Source organism: Tamandua tetradactyla, chromosome 4 (genome assembly GCF_023851605.1).
Source record: "Tamandua tetradactyla isolate mTamTet1 chromosome 4, mTamTet1.pri, whole genome shotgun sequence".
Classification (NCBI taxonomy): Eukaryota; Metazoa; Chordata; class Mammalia; order Pilosa; family Myrmecophagidae; genus Tamandua; species Tamandua tetradactyla.
This window is the reverse complement of record NC_135330.1, coordinates 194,157,381-194,179,116: the sequence shown is the minus strand read 5'-3', so window position 1 is coordinate 194,179,116 and position 21,736 is coordinate 194,157,381. Positions and strand designations below refer to the sequence as shown.

The following is a 21,736-nucleotide window of genomic DNA, read 5'->3' as shown; positions in this document are numbered from 1 at the left end:
AAATATTTAATGAGTTTATTAAAATTTTAATGTTAAATTCAAAATCGCAGTTTTAATACAATGTTTTTACCTAAATTTGTGGTCTCATGAATTAAAATTTGTATTATGCCTCCAATTTTACTGCACAATTTTGAATACTTCATAAAAAAATAATTTTCTGAAAATCATCTAAAATTTTCATTAACAGTTTCTGATGAAAATATGTCTTCTGCATATTGTGAGTAAACTGCATTTTATTTTTAATCCTTTAGATGGCTGAGAATGAGTACAAGTTGAGATTCCTTTAGAAACAGAAAATACAAAACAAATACAAATCCCCACTACTCCCTCCGGTTCCACCAACCACCGCAGCTCCACCCATATAACATCGGAAATGCGCAGTGCCCAGGCCGACTGGAACCCCTGCTTGCCACCTGCCTGGTGACGCCTACGCTCCTGGAGTGTCTCCACACGTGGCCCTGGGAGCCCGCAGCATGCCACTCTGTTGTGGGACCTGTCAGCACTAATCGACCCCTCTTCTGTGCCTCCCCCCAGTGTCACTCGTCCTTGCTGCACCTGGTACCCACAGAACAGTCCTTACTGCACAAGCGATATCTTTGAATGGCGGCATCATGGAGAATTTCTATTTACTACATTTTCTAACTGTTTAAACAACAGTCGTTGTTCAAAATAATCAGGAAAAAAAAGAGCACTGAACGTTGTTAAAATACATAGATGACACAGAATGAAATAAACTTTTTTCCATGTCTCCAACATTTTCGTGTCCGCACATGGTGTTTGGTACGATGCTCAGTGCACACAGAAGCCACGGTCAGTGACTGCCTTTGAAACAAAATCCTCGTCCCCTGTGCACAGGCAGCAGCATTCCTGGAACATAAACTGGGTTTCCAAGTCCCAGTGACGACAGAGGTTGGAACATCTCGCCGCCTGGAGGCAAAGGCCAACGTGTGAGACAGCTAGTCTGCCAAGGGGGAAAGGAGACTGGCCACGGGGCTCTAACTCAAGCCCTGCCTCCATCCGCACCTGTAGTTGTCACAGAGAGCCCAAGGACAGGGCAGCGGCTGGGGGACGAGCGTCCAGAAGGCCGCTGACAACACGGCAGAGGCCGGCTTGGGACCACGAGGCGCAGGACGCTGATGACACGGGCAGCAATGCTTCAATCCCCCCAGTATGGCCTCCACCAGTTTGGCCCAGAGTTTCTCAAGAGACCAAAGTTTTCCTTTTTCTCTTTACTGGCAAGACTCCAGGGATAAATGTGGGGTCAAACATACACTGTAAGCCCAATATTTAATAAACCATAATTACATTTTGTTACTTTTAAACCTGCTGGGAAGCTCTTGACTGATGACCAGGCAATCCCAGCCAACAGCTTCTGTCCCCACGTGAGAAAGAGGAGCCTGTTAATCAGCACATGAAAATGGGAATCAGGCTCAAGATATGATAGATGCTGAAAACCAAAGATGTTCAATTTAGTCCGTGGGTCCTCATCTTTATGAACCATGAGGCTCCGGTGGCTCCATTGCCGACTCCTGCCTGTCCTTGACCTTGGAGGGGCATCAAGGTGGCTGAGATTTATCTGAAGGACATGATCCGCTCAGCATGTCTTGCAGGACGTCCCGTGATGTAGTTAACATGTCACGTATATGGAACTGCTATTGCGATAGTGTTACTTCCAAAGCCTGGCACATCTCATCGGGGGACCCTCACCACTGCTCTAGTAAGTCCACCTCACATAGAAGAGGAGAAAGATTATCTCCAAGGAAGATGATACCCCCAAATCACAAAACACTGTATAATTTGTAAACTTCATGAATATTTCAGAACAGATACTATTTCCTCAGGGTATAGGTTCAGGATTTGGATGCCAAGCACTAGACACCGTCCTAATTTGAGGCATGTTCAAATGACGATGATCAGTTCTTGAATTAAGAGTTGATTAAAATACCATGAGAAAATTAAGAAGCTTAAAAAATCTAAGGATTTCTAAATCAAAGGATGTGCAAGTGAGTTGACTGGCGAGTCTGACTGGTGAGCCTCTAATGAAAGGCAGTGACAACCAGAACTCATGCTTCTAACCAGCTGTAGAATCTTCTAGGAGTTAACCATCTGTGGCTTCTCTGGTGCTGACACAGAAAGGGTGAGTTGTCTCTTTAATTTACCTTACTGGAGGGCTCATAACCATAACCAGACAATTAAAAGCTCCTGCTTTTAGTTATTACTTTATTTCATTATTATTAGTTCGCTAACTATAGGGGATTATAACCATTTTTGCTCAACGTATTAGCAGTGTCTCTGCAGATGAGGCCAAGCAGTGTCTCTCCACCGCCACGAGACACGCCGTTCCCAGTGGTGGACCTCCGACGGGCAGGGTGCGCCCCCGTGATTCTCTTAGGGCGCCAGTATTATAGCCCATAACACCCCTCCACTGGGAATCCCTGAACACCTAAGACGGGCAGACAGGAGGGAGAAGCGCCCAAAAGCCCACTTTTAAAACCCAAACACCAAAGCCCAAGATCTAGGCGCACTGATTACAAACGATAGGAAAGGGAACAAGTGATTGAACCCGCGAGGCGGTTTCCCTGCCCGCTGCTTAGAGGACCTGACCCCACCGCTGCCCACCTCAGGAGGCTCTAAACAAGGCCGGGCTTCTGAAAAAGTGCCAAGAACTCTAAGGAAACAGCACTGACAGGAGGAATTAGAAGAGCGCAGAAAATGAATCACAACAATCAGCTTGGAGGAAAAGATGTGAGCCCCTTTACACAGGCCGGCGAACAGTCACCGTGCCACCAAAATGGAAAGTGACACACATATGCCGTGGGGTGGTTTCTCATCAGCTAAAGGGAGCATCGCACACAAACCACATGCTTCTAAAACAGGAGCTGCACCGGAATGGAGAGAACATATGGGGCTACCAGATATATATGAACAGCATCAGACACAGCCAAGATGTAGAGAGAGAGCCTGAGAGCGAAACGGTTCTGCTCAGAAATGTACAGTCAATAAAGGCCAACCCTTATTTCCAGGGATGGAGCCTCAGGCATTCGGGTTTTTCTCACCCAACACCTAGGTGTCTGAGACACAGAAAAGCTTCGTCTACATAATGCAAGCCTGGGCAGACCGGAATACTGGGCCTGGCCCCTGAGGTCTCTTGGACAACTGAATTTTTTTAGCTCAAATACTAATTTTAACTCTGTAGACATACCTGCCAGTCACTATTCTTTACTATTCATTCAAAAACTATGTGACTCCCTACCAGACAGCAGACTCTCTCTTTTCTCTTTAGAAGAGAAGTTGTGGTTTACAGAACAACATGCATAAAATACAGGATTCCCACATACCATCCTATTAATAATAGGATGGAACGTTTGTTACAGCTGATGATAGCACATTTTTAAACTTAGGGTCCACTGTTCATGTCATGCATTTTTTAAAAAGTTTTATCCTGTTATCACATATACAATCTAATATTTTCCTTTTAAATCACATTTAGATACATATTTCAGTGCTGTTAATTATATTTGCAATGTTGTGCTGCCATCACCATCATCCATCACCAAAACATTTCCATCATTCCAAATAAAATGTCCAGGCATGCGTTTAGGTCTTGTAGCTGTAGCAGTGAACCACATAGGGTTGGCTAGTTTAAGAATCAGAAAGAAGCAAGGTGGGCAAGGAGCGACTGGAGCAGAAGTGCTATTGGCAGGATAAGGAGTAGGGATTTTATACATTTTCAGAAGATCCTCATTGCAGTATAAAGCCCAGATTATAGGAACAGTTGTAAGGGAGAATGGCCTGTGCTCTAGCAGTGTAGAAAGAGGAGGGAACATATTTTGGAAGTAGAGGCAATGGGCATGCTGAGGTTGTTGACTTAGGCAACAGAGTAGATGTGTTGTCATTTACTAGAATGGGGACAACTAGAGGAACAGCTGGTGTGGGCAAGAATTAGGAATATTACTTTTGAAATGTAAATGTTGAAACATCTATCAGACACCCAAGGGTAAGTATCAACTCAACAACTGGACAAGGAAATATGGCGCTCAGTGGAAAGGCTGGGGCTAGAGACTTCAATTATGGATATATCGTGGCTTCTAAAGTCATGACCTGGGTAAGACTGTGTGGGAACAAAGAATAAAGAACTGGGCCTTGGTACATTCTACATTCAAAGGCCAAGGTGAGGAGGATACTGAGAAGTGTGGCCACAAGGAAGCCAAGAGGGAGAGTATTTCCAGAAGGAGAGAGCAGTCATTGTGCCAAAGTCTCCCAAGAAGATAAAAGGATAACAAAAGTAACCACTGCATTTCCCAGCTGCACGTACTGGTGAAGTTGGCATGAACAGCACTGTGAAATGATGGGGAGGAGAGTATGACTGGCGTGGGACAAGGACAGAGCAGGATGATAAGAAGGTGAAGACAATGTCTGCAGACAACTTTTTCAAAAAGTCTTCTTGTAGCATGAAACTGAGAAGAAAAAATGGGGGCCACGAAGGGGTTTTCTGTTGTATTTTTTAAGGAATGATGTATCACAGCACAGCTATATGCCATCTGGGAATGAAAGAATAGAGAGGGAGAAGTTGATGGTGCAAGACAGTGGACCCAAAGGAAAGCTAAGGAAACTCAACTTGCACACTTGGCCTCCCAGTCCCCAAGGTGACATGATCTGGGCTGGTCGGGATGGCAGTGGACTGAGACTCCATGTCCACATGTTACAGAAGTGAGCACTCACACCACGCCAAATCCAGCACAACCGAGGGGCTGCAAGCCAGTCCTGGGGAGACAGGGTCCTGCAACACTCCTCCCCAAATCTTGGTTTACCAAGCCTACCGATTCTGAATATATTCTAAAAAATGATGAGTGTTAAGACTGCAGCAAAAGGTGATTGAGAACTATCAGCAAAAAAAATCTCCAGAGTTTCAAGGAGCTATGGTGGTAGAAGGTATGCACTGGCTGGAGACAGGAAACTAGGATTTGTTTTTAAATTTATTTTCAAAGCAGCAGCATTTCCACTAATTTATCAGAGCAACCTGCCACCTACAAAGCTATGTTCAAGATATAACTGGATGAAGAATGCACAACTATACTGCGAGCCACTGACTGAATACTTTGGATGAATGGTATGGTATGTGAATATATCTCAATAAAATTGTATTTAAAAAGAAAAAAACAATAAAGAGCCCTTTGTGAGCAAAAAAAAAAAAAAGAAAAGATATAACTGGAGGATCTGCTCCAATAAAACAAGAAATGGTTGCAAGTGAAACATTTTAATTCAAGAAATAATAGAGATCCAAGATACCATAAAAATTTATATTTACATCTAAGTAATTTTATTAGTAATGTAATGTTAGGGATTCTCTAAAATTAATATACCAGAAAATCTCATGGGAAATATTAAGGGGATGAGGCTACAGTCTGGTTACAGGGTATGGAGAGGAGAGAGATGAAAGTATGTGAAGATTCTTAACTTGATAGGTGGAAGAGTACATTTGACACTTTTACAAATATACACATACATATAAATATATATATATAATATATTCCCAACATTGTATAAACTAATGCAATCTTTCTGGATAGTAATTTGTCAAAACACGTCAAGATATTTTAAAATATTTAAAATATTTAGACTCCTTAATCCAAGAATTCTATTTCTAGGACCCTATCCTAAGAAAATAATCAGAGGGGCAATCAAAGATTTATGTTCAGTGACATGCATGGGAGTGTTATTTAAAATAATTAAAAAACTGCAAACCACCAAGATGACCAAACATAAATCTTTTTACCTTCATAGTACGTAATGGTATGCGGCCATTAAAAAATCACATGCTTGACAATTACTTAATGAAATGGAATAATTCTCATGATACAAAGTTAAATGGTGCACTACAAAACTGTGTATCTTATACGATCTCAATTTTGTAAAGTGCACAGAAAAGACTGGGAGCAAACACACCAAAAAGTTAACTGTGGGTGATTTTATATTCTGTATATTGTTCCATATTACCCAATGTATCAACAGGGTTTATTTTTTTATAATCGGTGGCTTTATAATTTAAAATTTTAAGTTTTAGCAGAATGGGGGAGGGAGCACAGTGGAAGTAACTCTAATGAAGAGAAATATATTCTGTCTGAGATTCTCAGAATACCTACTCCAGGGAAAAGGGTTATGCAAATACCTACTAATGACTTCTCAGATGTTAAATAGAAGTTTGGTGATGGATCCTTCTAGAACCAGTCTTAGACCGAGCCAGAGGGCCCTGCCCTCACCAGGCTTCCGAAGGATCTGTTCTTGGGGCTTGACCTTCTGCGGGATGAGTAATCCCTGGGGCCAGGAGGGATTATACGCTCAGAAGAACCCACCCCCCACCCCTTCCAGACCCTGATTCTAGAACCCGAGACCCTGCAATTCCTGCCTACTCAGCCTCAGCCACAGTTAGGACCTGCACAGGCCTCTTCCACGGGGCTATCTCCTACCATGGGTGTGCCCGTCCCCCGTCCCCAGGGACTGTGCAAGGAACTTGGGCACACAACTGCAGTGCAGGCGTCAACACATGTGTGTAAAGCCTCACCGATGCAGGTGGAGCCTAGTGGGGTGAGAAGGGTAGGTGAGGCAAGAACCAGGGGTCACCTCTCCCGCACCCCCAAGTGGAAAGGGTGGGAGGAGGGAAGTAGGAGAAAGAAGAAAGTCACCTTCCAGGGAAGAAAGTGATTAAGGAAAGAGACTTGGATTATGGAGACTGGGCGCTGGATGCCGGCTTGGGATGGCCAGGAGCTGGGAAGCTGGGAACCTAAAAACAGTTGAAGTTGCCAAGTAACAGCAGCTTACCTGTGTCTTGTTTTAAGGTAGAAGGGGCAAATTTTCATAGTGATTTTTTTAAAGTGTGTGTGTGTGTGTGTGTGTACTGGATCATATATCAAGAAAAGCAGTTCATCTCTTGTTTTTTATTAAACTTTTTATTTTGAGAAAATTGCAGATTCACATGCAGTTGTAAGAAATAACAGGGGTTCCGTATACCCTTTACTCAATTTCCCTTAATGGTAACATCTTGCAAAACTATAGCCCAGTATCACCGCCCGGACAGGGTCAGGATGCGGAGCTTCCACCACCACAAGGATCCCTCAAGCTGCCCTTTTACAGCTCCTCCACCTCCCTTCCCAACCCTGGCAGCCTCTGCTCCATTCTCCTTTCCATAACTTCATCACTTCAAGAATGTTATTTAAAAGGAACCAAATGTTCTGGAGCCTTTGAAGATTGACTTCTTTCCCTCAGCATAACTCTCCAGAGGCTCATCCAGGTGGTAAGGTGTATCAGTACTCAGCTTCTTTCTATCCCTTAGCGTTGCACGCCATGGACCTCCCACAATTGACCGCTCAAATTCTCCTGGGAATATACCTAAGAGTAGAATTGCTTGGTCCTATGGTAACTCTTACAGTTAAGTTTTTTGAGGAACTGCCAAACTGGTTTCCAAGGCAGCTGCACCATTTTATAATCCTCCCAGCAATGTATGACGTTCCAATTAACCAAGTCCTTGCCAACACTTCTTGCCATCCTTTTTATCACAGCCGGCCTACTGAGTGGGAGAGGTGCCCCACCGTGGTTTTGATTTGCATTTTCCTAGTGACTAACAATGTCAAGCATCTTTTCTCATGTTCTTGAAGCATGTTTTGGATGGCTCCTTTAAAAATCTTTGTTGGATAATTCTAAAATCTCTGTCATCCCAGAGTTGTCATCTACTGATTGTCTTTTTCACGCAGTTTGAGATATTTCTGGTTCTTGATATGTGATGTTTGATTGAAACCTGGATATCTGGGGTGTTAGTAGACTCTGAATCTTATGGACTCATCTGATCTCGCTCTGATGGAGGAAATGGGGGCAGAAGTCCAGGTTTCCACGTGGCCCCCTCTGATCCCAGGGAAGGGGGTGTGGCCCCATCACTGCTGGATAGAAGTACAGGCTCTGACTCCCCTCATCTCCTCTGACACCACCCCCGACTTACCCCCTGCTCCCCAGTCTGCACTGACACTGCTGGGCAGGGGTGAAAGTCCCGCCCCTACAGGACCTTCCCTGGCAGAAGAATTTGAGTCGTACCCACCTGGGCAAGGGAGGAAATCTAGCCGCCCCTCCACTTCTGCTGGGATGAGTGTGGATGGGCCCAGTTCCTTCTGTGGTATTTGGCTGGAGAAGAGCAGTTATTGTCCTAGACCTTCCTGCCTCTCTGACTAGAGACAGCAGGTGTTTGTGGGGCTTCCTGTCTGTGCTCATTATTTTGTTTTGTCTTTCTTTCTGGTTGTCAGCTCCTTCAGCTCCAGAATGGGGCATACGAGTCAAGAAAAAAGCCCAGGGAACTCACTGCCATGTCATTCCTTGAGTCCCAAGGTGTTCTAGTATGCTAACTGCCGGAATGCAACACGCCAGAAGCAGATTGGCTTTTAATAAAAGGGGATTTATTTCATTAGTTCTTCAGAGGAAAGGCAGCTAACTTTCAGCTGAGGTTCTTTCTTACATGGGAAGGCACAGGGTGATCTCTGCTGGCCTTCTCTCCAGGCCTCTGGGTTCCAACAACTTTCCCTGGGGTGATTTCTTTCTGTATCTCCAAAGGCCTGGGCTGAGCTGCTAAGTGCTGAGATGAGGTATGCCGAGCTGCTCTGGCTGTGCTACATGGAGCTCTCTCATTTAAGCACCAGCCAATTAAATCAAACATCATTCATTGCAGCAGGCACGCCTCCTAGCCAACTGCAGATGTAATCAGCAACAGATGAGGTTCACACGCCATTGGCTCATGTTCATAGCAATAGAACTAGGTACCTTTACCTAGCCAAGTTGACACCTGAATCTAACTACCACATGACCACCCCTTGTCAACTTGGCAACTACACGCACCACCTTAAACAATATTAAAGTGCATAAAATTCTCTTCTGGCTGTGGACCTATGAATCTCAAAAGAAGTTATCTGGTGCCAATATGCAAAGGAGGATATTCACAGGATACAGGTTTTCATTTTCATAGGGAGAAATTAGAAGGAACACAAATGTAAAACCTGCAGGGCAAATGCCATTTGATTTCGAAGTTAGAAAGTCATTTATTCTCCAGCTTTAGAAAGCAGCAGTTCCACCTTTCCAAGGGCCTATGCAGTGGCCCACCTCTTTCTGAATCAACCTCAGGGGATATTGAGGAGACCACCTTTTCTCAGCTCCCCTCTCTCCAGGCATCAGGGCCACACATGGGCTCCCTGCCATTTCTGGGACACACGCTCACCCCTCCATATGCTGGCAGCCAGGCTCTCCCCAGTCCCCCAAGGAGCATGCTGTACCTTCTCCAAGGCCTGAGGCTGCAGAACTCTTCCACTGCAGTGAGGTAGGAGACTCATCCTCACCCTTCAGGGTAAACTCACCCTCTCCACGTATATGGATGGGTTCACTCTCCTGGCTGAGGTTTCTTGGCTTCAGACCCAAGCTTCCATGGTTCTCACTCTGCAAACTCCAGTTTGTCCCTTTTGTATCCCCCTTTGTCCAGATTGGCAGTGGTTCCCTTTATACCAACAGTCTCTTCAAGTACTCCAGGACTTCTCTATCATTCTCTTCATAGTTCCTCCAAAATCTTCCCCTTATCCATTTAAAAAGCCATTCTAACATGTTTGATATTTGCAAACAGCAGCAGCACCCCACTCCTGGTACCAGATCTGTTCTAGTTTGCTAACTGCTGGAATACAACACACCAGAGACGGATTAGCTTTTAATAAAAGAGGATTTACTTCATTAGTTCTTCAGAGGAAAGGCAGCTAACTTTCACCTGAGGTTCTTTCTTACATGGGAAGGCACAGGGTGATCTCTGCTGGCCTTCTCTCCAGGCCTCTGGGTTCCAACAACTTTCCCTGAGGTGATTTATTTCTGCATCTTCATAGGCTGGGTTGAGCTTCTGAGTGCTGAGATGAGGTATGCTGAGCTGCTTTGGATGTGCTATATGGAGCTCTCTCATTTAAGCACCAGCCAATTAAATCAAACACCATTCACTGCAGCAGGCACGCCTCCCAGCTGACTGCAGATGTAATCAGCAACATATAAGGTTCACATGCTATTGGCTCATGTCCAATATCAATAGAAGTAGGCACCTTCACCTGGCCAAGTTGACACCTGAATCTAACTACCACACAAGGTCCCACCCAGCCTGCCTTCTTCTCTCCACCTCTGAGACCTTTCTTACAATGGTTTTATATAAAATGTCCAGGGTTTTTAGCTGTACTTAGAAGAATACAAAAAATAAATCTACTCCATCTCCACAGAAGGGGAATCTAGCTTATTTTTTTAGGGGGACGGTGCATGGTCTGGGAATCAAACCTGGGTCTCCCTCATGGAAGATGAGCGTTCTAAAACTGAGGCCCCTGTGCACCCCAGCCAATCTTTTAAAACAATTTTTTTTTAATTTAAATCTTAAGCATAGAAATAGCTTTAGGTGAACTATGTGTTCCTTATCTTCTAAAACACAGGTCACTAAAATTAACTGAACATTTCTGACAAGACTCAACAACACAAACATCCGTGGCTATATTTTTCTTTATTCCATAAGATCTGCTTTGCATTTTCAAAGTGATAACCACTCTTCCATTTGCCAGCACATTAAATAGGACCCAGCGACCCAATTTTGGAAGCTCCCCTGATTGCCTGTTTGTTCTTCTGTTTCTTGCCCTTGTCTGTATAACTGCCTCCAGAGAAACTCTACACTTTCTAATCTGCTACTTTTAACAGTCTACAGGCTGAGAAACCAGACAGTCAAATCTTTTGAAGATATTTTTAAACAATAGTAAACAGACTAAGAATAACAGGCTCTCTACTTTATACTCAGGTTTCCCAACATCTATTTGGGCTTCTCGGACATTATTTGGATTTCTTACGGTTTCTTCCTCTATATTCTAGTTCCTTCAAGATGGACAATAAATGATCTCAAATAACATGAAAGTGTCAGTGTATTTATAGATTCACTTTTACCTTAATTGAGATGAGAACAGGCGAACTGTAGGCCTGCGGGAAAACAAGGCAGCTGCGCTGGCTGTGGACCCCTGGAGAACTGATCTCCTCTTGGTGTCTCTACCACCTTCCTCAGAGGGGAAGCTGAGCACCTGGACACACTGGAAGTTCAAGATCCCAAAACTACTGGGCTGGTAACCAGGAAGAAAGAACCACTTAACAGGCAAATGCCTAATAAGCACTTGGACATTTTCTTCTTACTTTATTACTGCTAAAGCATTATCAAGTCTGACAATTTCAACACAAATGGGTCATAGCTGAGGATCTGCTAGTCTCATAAAATGTGCTATACTCAGTAAAATGCCCCAGAGGTACGTTTTCACCAGGTGCTCAGGTTGATACCTGGTTAAAGGCCAACCTTAGGGCTTAGTCCTCGTAACTCCCACCACAGATGTATCACAAAATACACGCTGTGTTCCTGGATTCTGAGACGCTCGACTTCCACCCCTGCCCTCTGGCTGCTGCACCATGCTTATCTGCCCTCCTCAGAGGTGAGGACCTGACTCCCGAAGGAAGAGGTGAGGACCTGACTCCCGAAGGAAGAGGTGAGCTTAAAGTCCCAAAGTTCTAAACTCAACTCTGTGGTCTTGGCAAGTTACTTGGATATCTTCCTCATCTAACGTAATAAGGAAAATATCTCCTACTTTATTGAGTTAAGATGAACTTTGGAGAGAGAAATCCACAGTACAAAAATACATGGGTAGTCAGTCAATGGCAAATACTACAATTATTTATTTTTATGAATTAGGAAAAGATCACCTCTCCATGAAAAGGGAAGATTCCAGATCCACAGACAAGTCATTAGCATCTGAGCACCCAAGTACCAAGCTGGCCGTTATTCTAACTGAATCAACTGGGCATCCTGGCCATGGTGCAGTGCTACATCTTCTAGCATCACCAAGGCAGATGCAAAGCTCCAGACCCATGAGAGTCACGCACATCTTTCCGAGGCTTTCTCCTCCTTCATCCCAACCCCTCTTTCTTTCCCACCAGCCCATCTAACCAACCTCCCCATGACTGCCTCCCATACTCCCCCTCTCATGTCAGTCTTCCAATATGCTATTCAGTTTGTCATGGGGCGTTTCCATTTCTTAGCCGTGCATACTCCTCTCGAGTCTAGATCTTTTTTCTGTATGTTTTCTATCCCCCAGTCCCTCCCCTTTCAATCTTTCTGGCCTTTCGAATCCCCAATTCTACAGGGTTCTACTCTCTCTGTAGACTCGGTGGGAGACCAAGCAAGTCATGGTAGGATGTTCATACTAGTGCTGGAAACCAACATCCGGTGGAGTTGTGAACAGATAGAAACCCGGGAGGAGTGCTGAGCTTCTGCAGCACACTGGACTGATGTGGAATGATACGGATTTCCTCTCCAGGGAAATCACTCAGAGGTCTCGAGGGGCTGGCAGAGGCCAGTGAGAACCACGGCAGAGGCGCTATAGTACCTGAAACAAGAAAAGTCATCCATGTCTACAGCAAAGCCAGGCATGTAGGTTTCTGTGGCTGCCAGATGAGAAAGGGAGCTTGCCACACAGGCCCGCAGTGAGTCATCTTAAGGTGTCAGGCTTTGGGGCTCAGGCTGGCACTTCGCTCTCCGTGCCAGGTCAAGTGGGCTGTGGAATTGTGGCTGGCAGATGAGAGGGCAGAGTATGAAACTATGGCCTCACCACAAACAAGGGCAAGAAAGGAATATGGAGACATGGGATTTGAAAGGAAGAGGGGCTAAGAAATGACTGGCTTAGATATTAAGCTTTGAGTTCAGCAGTGAAAATCTCACATGTGACTATCAATTTCCCCAGACACAGACACCATCGCATATATGGGTCACATCAAGTGCCTTGGTTTTATCAGAGTCTTTTTATGGCACCATCATTAAGCTATTTATAGTGAGCAATTAAAGAGGGCCTAAGTGGGCCACAGCAACGTTATCAGGCTGGCTCCGGCTGGCATGGAGCAGTGCTGACAGCAAGACAGAGGTTTTCCTTTACTGCTGTTCTACCAGAGAAGCCTTCTCAAGATACTTATAGACCCGCTTCTTGTCTATATTTATATTTTAAGTCAATTCAATTATTCATGGGCGCACTGTCTATAACGGGAGCTACATTACGGGAGACATCACAAAAATTGTGGAAAAAAAAATGCCAGGTTAGTGTGACGTAGCAAGCACAAACATGTGGGCAAAACACCGTGTGATGGAGCAGAAGACGTGACATCTCTGGTGCTGCTTTGCTTTGCTAAAGCTGCCTGAACCCAAGGTACCAGAAATGGATGGGCTTTTACAATGGGGATTTATTAATTTACAATTTACAGTTCTTAGGCCATGAAAGTACCCCAGTGAAGGATGAACAGAATGATACCTTCTCTGAAGACAGGCTGCTGGCATCCGGGGCTCCTCTGTCGCACGGGAAGGCACATGGCCGGCATCTGCTGGTCCAGGTTTCATTGCTCTCAGCTTCTTGTTCCAGCGGCTCCTCTCTGAGCTTCTGCGGGGCCTCTCTTAGCTACTTCAGGGCTTTTCTCAATCAGCTCTCTTGGCTTTTCCTGTCCTCTACCCTCTCATAAAGGATTCCAGTAAAAGGATTAAGACCCACCTTGAATGAGGTGGGTCGCATCTCAGTTGAAGCAACCTAATCAAAAGGTCCCACCCACGATAGGTCTGCACCAAGGCGAATGGACACAAAGAACATGGCCTTTTCTAGGGCACATCACAGCCTCAAACTACCACGGGAGCCCAGCAGACCAAACACCGGTCTCTAACCTCAGCTTTCTTACCTATAAACAGGGATCTATAAATTCCTTCAAAGCATTCTTGCAGATAAGGTGCCTAATGGATCTTGGCACCTAACATTGCTCCCTAAGTGGCAGCTGTTTTAGGGACAGTCCACAACACAGGAGTCAAATGAAGTCAGGGTGTAAAGAGAGTTCTGGTGGATGTCCCTCAAGTGGATGTTGAGTTACAAACCCAGCCTCACCTGCAAGTCCCTCACCCCCATGATGAGATCCCACCTCTGAACAATTACTCCGACCTGATCACTGCCTCCCCATCCTCATGTGGCCACTCCACCAAACTACAGCACATGCACGTCTGCTTTCATCACACGTGTGCTGGAAGCCCCCTCCCTCATATCTCAAATGAAACCTCACCTGTGCTTCACGTCTCCATTCAAGTGAGATCTGCTGTCTTCAAGGGCTTCCCGCCATGATATCTTCCTCCTCAAAACCTCTCAGTACGCACCACACTCTCCCAATATGGGTCATTAGGAGTACATTAATGAATAAATGAACAAATCTATTCAGTCCAACTGTGTTCAATTAGAGTCTGCTGTCAGAGTCTCCAGGGACATGGGATAATAGGACAGAGAAGCGAATGGAAGGTAACAGTTTTGTTTTGTTTTCAGGAAAGGAAACCTGAGCAGTCTGTCTCGTCTGTAATAGCTTGAAATTAAGAAGTGCTACCCTGGGATATTAGCTAAGACTTATCAACACTCATGCTATCAAGTCAGGGAACAACTTGGCTTTCACTGTCAGTCACTGAGACACAGTCGAGATAAACCACTGACAATTTCTTCAGCAAATATTCTGCATGACATAAAAATGCATCTGCATTGTTAGTAAAAAGATTGCATTCAGCAAATTCTAACTTTTTTCCCTGAAATTTTAAGAAAATACAGATAACAGATATGCCACTCTAAACCAAAAGAATTTAAATATTACTTTGTAATAAATAAAAATTTTACTTATGCTGGTATCTATTTCTGGAGTCCACATTCTGTTCCACTGATATATGGAACTATCATATTGAGCTAATTATAATAGCCTCATAGTATGTTTTAATATCTGATAAGGGAAGTGTCAACTACCCCTTCACTATTTTTTTTTTAATCTTATAAATAGTGCTGGCACCTTCAGCTATGTGGAACAAAATTAATTTGGTCACCTTTCTTATACCACATTTAAAAATAGACTTCAGGGTAGGCTATGGTGGCACAGTGGCAGAGTTCTGCCTGCCATCCCAGAGACCCGGGTTTGATTCCCGGTGCCTGTCCATGCCAAAATAAAATAAAATAAATTATAGGTAAAGTAAACACTAGATGTCAAAAATAACTAACAATTTTTAAAAATCTAGGGGACTACATGTACAACCTAATGATGCATGGAAAACTCTTCTCCAAGAAAATACAGGAATATAAAACAAAAGATATTCATATTGGACTCTACAAAAATTTTAAAGTTTTGTAGAGCAAAAATTATCATAAGCAAGGTCCAGAGACCAACAAAATATTTGGAAAAATATTTGCAATAAAAAATTTTAAACGCTAATAACTTATATAGCCCTTCTGGAAATGGGTAAGAAAAAACAAAACAAAACACCACAACAGAAAAATGTGCAAAAAGATATCAAAAAAGACAACTGAGAAAGAGAAGTAAAAGCTACAAGAAGAGACTGAAGGAGACAGATTCCCATGTGATGGAGGCAGAAACCAACTGATAGGAAGGCACCACTGGAAGGCACCACCAGAAGGCATGGAGAAAGCACGGCATGTTCACACATTGAAATCGAACTCTGAGCTTCCAAAACTGCTCTAAAAGACTTGAATCGCTATGAGATGAAGGAAGAAGAACCTACTAGTGGAAAAAAATCAGAGGATGAAGGAATTAAGAAAATTTGGCAATCTTAGAGAAAATTCGGAAGATGCCAAGGCAAGACCATCTCAATGGTGCAGTGTCTGGGTCAGCACAGACTTATGAAAGTGCTCAGGGACACAGATCAGAGTTATGAAACAGGGATTTATTCAGTTGAACTCATAAGTGGCACTTTTTACAAGTGGCATGTTAAACTGCAAAGGTTGCTTCCGATAGTCCTTCAACCGTGATCTTCAGATCTCAAAAGAAAAAGAAAGCATAGAATATACTTTGCTTAATTTCTCCTTTAAGGATAACTTTCCATTTGACCCTCCATTTTTCCAAGTGGTGTTGCCTGTTCTCCCGTGAGGGTACGTGCTGGGTGGAGGAGCATTATGTATGGAACCTCTCATAAAACAGGGCTGGAGCAGTGCCTGCCCAATAGGATTGGTCATCAGCCAAATCAATGCCACCTTAGTTAAAAGCAAAGACAGAGTGCAATTTGGTGCAAATAAGAATCAATACAGTCTAGCAAGAGACCAACAGTTCTATGATTCCATTGTACAGACACATAAGAAAAATGGCTGGTACACCCCCATACACTTAAGAAGACAGCTAAGTGTGTCAACTGTCGCATGTATGGACCAACGTTGTTTTAAAGACAATATTTTCAACATGCAGACACAAGCTTTGAATGCTGCTAAAACAGCAGTTACTGAAGACATTAGCTAATAGATATTTTAGTGGATAATCTGTCAACTGACATCCAATGTAAGTTACAGCCTATTCATTTTGCTCATCTTAATATCTTGGACTGAGAAGTGGGGCCTCGACTATATTTTTCCTGATAAATACAAATACTGGCCACTCCTTACCGTCTCTCTTTCTTGAAAAGTGAAACCTTGTAAGTGGGCAAGTCAGCGCCAAGTTAGTAAAGCTGCGACCCATTTTGAGTAACTTTCCTATATTGAGCTCATGGATTACAAGGACTTGCAATATAGTTTAATTTAGAGTCAATAAAAGTTTAAATGTTGTTTAATATTGGTTTAGAAAATTTAAGTCTTCTAAATCACAGTAAGTTTTTCAGGTCTAAATCTAAAACCATTTTATGATATTGCCAAGATAATGACAGGAAATCTACTCATTAAATTAAACTTTTTCTGGCTACGTGAAGATCTGAACTATTTCCCGAGACTATACACTTAATTGGTTTGTATTGTACTTTTCAGGTAAAGCAAAGCGAGGCCATGCCACTTACGATGTGTAAGTGGTAATTTCCACTGGGGGCATCAGAATCTTGCTGGGCTGAATCTGCTACTTGTTGAATCAATATTCTTTACGAAAAACAGCTGCAGTACCCAGCTTGATGTTACTTAAAATACTAAGTCATTTCACGTGTCCATTTTATTAACGGGATGTTGCAATCATTTGTTAATTAATAAAATTATAAAGTGATTGGCACAGAGACAGACTTCTTGAGCAAAAGCTGCATAGTTAAGCAAAAAAGATCTAATTTGGAGACTTTTAAACTTTGTTCCCATGGTCATAACAATGATTTTTACATTGAAAGACTAATGGGGAATCTACATATGTTAATTCTTTTATAAAACCTAATTCAAATCAATGTATGCTCCATTTTATTGCCTTGCCTGAATCAGTGCTGTTTGGTTGGTAAGAGATTTTTTTTTTAATACACCCAAGTTTGATTTAAAAGTAAATTCTAGATAATAAACACTTTTTTTTTTTTGCATGGGCAGGCAACAGGAATCAAACCCGGGTCTCCGGCATGGCAGGCGAGAAGTCTGCCACTGAGCTACTGTGGCTGCCCAAACATGATTGTGTTAGTCAACTAATTGACTTTCATTTATTTATTTTTTTGGCATGGGCAGGCATCAGGATTCGAACCTGGGCTCTGCTATGGAAGGCGAGAATTCTGCCAGTGAGCCACCATCGCATTTAAGCACTTTCAAAAAGAAATCCAGAAGCACATTGTGCTGGTTTGAAAGGATGTATGTCCCCTAGAAAAGACATGTTTTAATCTAAATCCCATTTCATAAAGACAGAATAATTCCTATTCTATACTGTATGTTTGAAACTGTAATCAGATCATCTCCCTGGAGTTGTGATTTTATCAAGAGTTGTTGTTAAACTGGATTAGGTAGAGGCATGTCTCCACCCATTTGGGCAGATCTTGATAAGTTCCTGGAGTCCTACAAAAGAAGAAACATTTTGGAGAAAGAAGGAGATTCAGAGAGAGCAGAAAAGAACAACATAGCCAAGAGAAGCAGAGAGCCCACAAGCCAGTGACCTTTGGAGATGAAGAAGGAAAACACCTCCTGGGGAGCTTCATGAAACAGGAAGCCAGGAGAGAAAGTAGCAGATGACATCTTGTTTGCTATGTGCCCTTCCAGCTGAGAGAGAAACTCTGTGTTTGCCATGTGCCTTTCCAGATGAGAGGGAGAAACCCTGAACTTCATCGGCCTTCTTGAACCAAGGTATCTTTACCTGGATGCCTTAGATTGGACATTTCTATAGACTTGTTTTAATTAGGACATTTTCTTGGCCTTAGAACTATAAACTAGCAATTTACTAAATTCTCCTTTTTAAAAGCCATTCTGTTTCTGGTATATTGCATTCTGGCAGCTAGTTAACTAGAACACACATTTTCCTATACAAACCAGAAACAAAGTTCAGGAGTGTTTCTTTTGCATTTGCTTTAAGATTCTGTTTTTAACCTTGTAAACCACATCAGAGAGACTTGGCACTTCTGCATTATTCTGTGTGTTTAATTCCTTTTGGTTTTCAGCAAATAACAAATGACAAGGCAGAACCTTTTGAAGCATTAAAGTTCCTTCAACCTAAGGCTAACTCTTAAATACATTATTAATTCTTTAAAATCCTGATGGCTAGCAGATTGACAGCTGCACATTTGGCATGCTTTTATTTTGTTTGTTTTTTTGGGGGGGATTTTTTTTCATTGCAGATTTATTTGGCAGTGTACAGTAAATTTTGTAAACTTGTGTCTTTATGAATAAAGAACCATTAAAAAAAGTTATCAATAAGGAATTCTCAGAAAAGCCAAAATAAAAACTACCACATATGGAAAACCACTCAAAATTATTTCCACTAAAAAATTATAAAGAAGATTAACACATATTACTGACAGAAGTGTCAAGAAAAGGACTCTCATAAATTTCTGGTGGCACTCTAAATTGCTACAGAAATTTGAAGTGATCTATAAATATCTATCACTAAAAACACTGTTTCATGAGAATCCAACTATGGTAACATTTTCTTAAAAATAAAAATACCAGCACAAATGAACAGATGTCCAAACATGTTTATTGTAGCACCATTCCTAGTGGCAAAATGGGAAATAAAATGAATTACTAATAGAGTAATGATTGTCTATATAAATAAGTTCATATCATGGATTACTGTGCAGCTATAAAAGAATGAATTAGAGCTATACCAGTTGAGTTGGAGATACTTCTAAGCAGTTTTGTTAGAATGAGAAAAGTAAAATACAGTAATGATAATATGATAGTATTTAATAAAGCAAACAATTATCCCTCAAGCCCTTAACGTATTTATAAATTCATATATCTGGGAATATGGGAAAAGACACCATTGAATGCAAGCCAGGTATTCAATATGGGTTACCTCGGGTGGGGGGAGTGAAAGTAAGTGAAAGCAGGAGGGAAAAAATTCCAAAGCACACCCAGTGTGTATACAATCCCATATAGACACAAAAATTTTAGAAATTAGGAAAAAATAACATCTTCTGAAGGTCCTATTTACAGCGGGCCCACACTCTCCACAAGGCAGATTAGGAGCACATCCTAAGGAGGAAGACGGGAGGGAGATGGTGGGGCAGGAGCTCCAGGAACCAGTCCCTCTACCAAAACAATTACTAAATGGGCAGGGACTGTCTGAATCAACTATTCTGGAACTCCAGAGTCTAAAGGTGCACTGTGCAGCAACCAGGGAGGAGGAAGAAGGAAGCTTGCAAACTGCCATGAGTGTGACACGGTGCACCCTCCCTGCAGTTGCTGGCACCCCTTCCCCCAGCCCCTCGGGGGGCAGCAGGTGAGACGGCAGCTCCGGCTCCTGGCACACCTTGCCGGTGCCAGGGGGGACATAAAGACCTCCTAGCCCCAGGGGTGTGTGGTCTGTGTGCAGATCTCTGCCTCTGATCAGCTGCTTCAGATCTCTGGGGCCCAGCTCTGACGGCAGCCCCTGTTGGACTTTGCCCAAGGCAGCACCCTCAAAACTAGAGAAAACAGTTAAAGGGTTGCATTAACCGGGTGAGTGCTGAATTGAGAAAACACAGTGTCAAAAGCCATACAAGCAGCTCCTGGTGCCCTGCTGGCCTCACCCCCACGCTACCAAGTGGAACCCTGAGAGACTGAGCCAAGGGCTTGTTGCAGGCGGGCCCTCCTACAGTTGGGACCTAAGGGCAGAGACGCATCGTGCAGATGGCTGGGATAGCATGAAAAATAATTAAGTTGAAATGGCCAGGGACAAAGAACTGCCTGCATTAAGTCACTCAGGAAAGCAGTCAGGAAGGTGTGAAAGGACCACTACCTAACTTGTTCTATGAGGCCAATATCACGCTAATCCCAAAACCGGATTTATCTTTAGATAGCACAGGAAAAGAAATTTCCAGACCAATATCCTTTACGAGTATAGATTCAAAAGTCCTCAACAAAATACTAGCAAACCAAATCCAATAGCACGTTAAAAGAACTCTACTTCATGATCAAATGGGATTTATCCCAGGTATGCAAGAGTGGTTCAACATAAGAAAATCAATTAATGTAATATATCACATTAGTAAAACAAAGGGAAAAAAGCACACAATCATCTCAACTGATGAATAAAAGTCATTTGACAAAAATCTAGCACACCTTTTGATGAAAAAACACTTAGAAAACTAGGAATAGAAGGAGACTTCTTCAACATGGTAAAAGGTACATATGAAAAATTCATAGCTAACCTCACACTCAAGGGGGAAAGAATAAAAGCTTTTCCTCTAAAATCTGGAACAAGGCAAAATGCCCACCATTACCACTTGTTCTAGTTTGCTAGCTGCTAGAGTGCAATATACCAGAAACAGAATGGCTTTTAAAAGGGGGATTTAATAAGTTGATAGTTGACAGTTCTAAGGCCGAGAAAATGTTCCAATTAAAACAAGTCTATAGAAATGTCCAATCTAAGGCATCCAGGCAAAGATACTTTGGTTAAAGAAGACCGATGAAGTTCAGAGTTTCTCTCCCAAGTGAGAAGGCACATGGTGGACATGGTCCTCTCTCATCTGGAAAGCACATGGTGAACACGGTGTCACCTGCTAGCTTTCTCTCCTAGCTTCCTGTTTCATGAAGCTCCCTGAGAGGCGTTTTCCTTCTTCATTTCCAAAGGTCACTGGTTGATGGACTCTTCTTCTCGTGGCTATGTCATTCTCTGCTCTCTCAGAAATCTCCTGGCTTTCTCTCTTGTTGTTCTCTTTTATAGGATTCCAGTAAACTAATCAAGACCCACCCAAATCAAGACACATCTCCACCTAATCCATTTTAACAACCACTCTGATCACATCAAGATCACATCAAGACATGACTCCCTAAGTCACACCTCCAGGGAGATGATCTAATTACAGTTTCAAACACACAGTACTGAATAGGGATTAGAAGAAATTGCTGCCTTTACAAAATGGGATTAGGATTAAAACATGGTTTTTCTAGGGAACATACATTATTCTGGCACACCACTGTTGTTCAACATTGTACTGGAAGTTCTAGCTAGAGAAACTAGGCAAGAAAAAGAAATAAAAAGTATCCAAATTGGAAAGATAGAAGTGGAACTGTACATATTGCAGATGACATGATGCTGTATAGAAAAAATTCTGAAAAAGCCTCAACAAAGCTACTTAATAAATGAATTAAAGTGGCAGGATATAAGACCAACATGCAAAAATAGTATGGTTTCTATATACAAACAATGAACAATCAGAAGAAGAATTTTTTTTAAATCACTTTATAATAGGAACTAAAAGAATCAAACATCTAAGAACAAATCTAAGCAAGGATATAAAGGACTTGCA

The 21,736-nt window shown here is 42.6% G+C and overlaps 1 protein-coding gene and 1 pseudogene across 2 annotated transcripts in view; one reads left to right on the top strand and one right to left on the bottom strand.

Moving 5' to 3' along the window:
- MTUS2 (microtubule associated scaffold protein 2) overlaps positions 1–21,736 on the bottom strand; it is a 565,128-nt gene that overhangs the window by 434,381 nt on the left and 109,011 nt on the right. The gene's annotated exons all lie outside the window — the stretch shown is intronic.
- LOC143680602 (ubiquitin-conjugating enzyme E2 Q2-like) lies at positions 374–19,939 on the top strand (annotated as a pseudogene).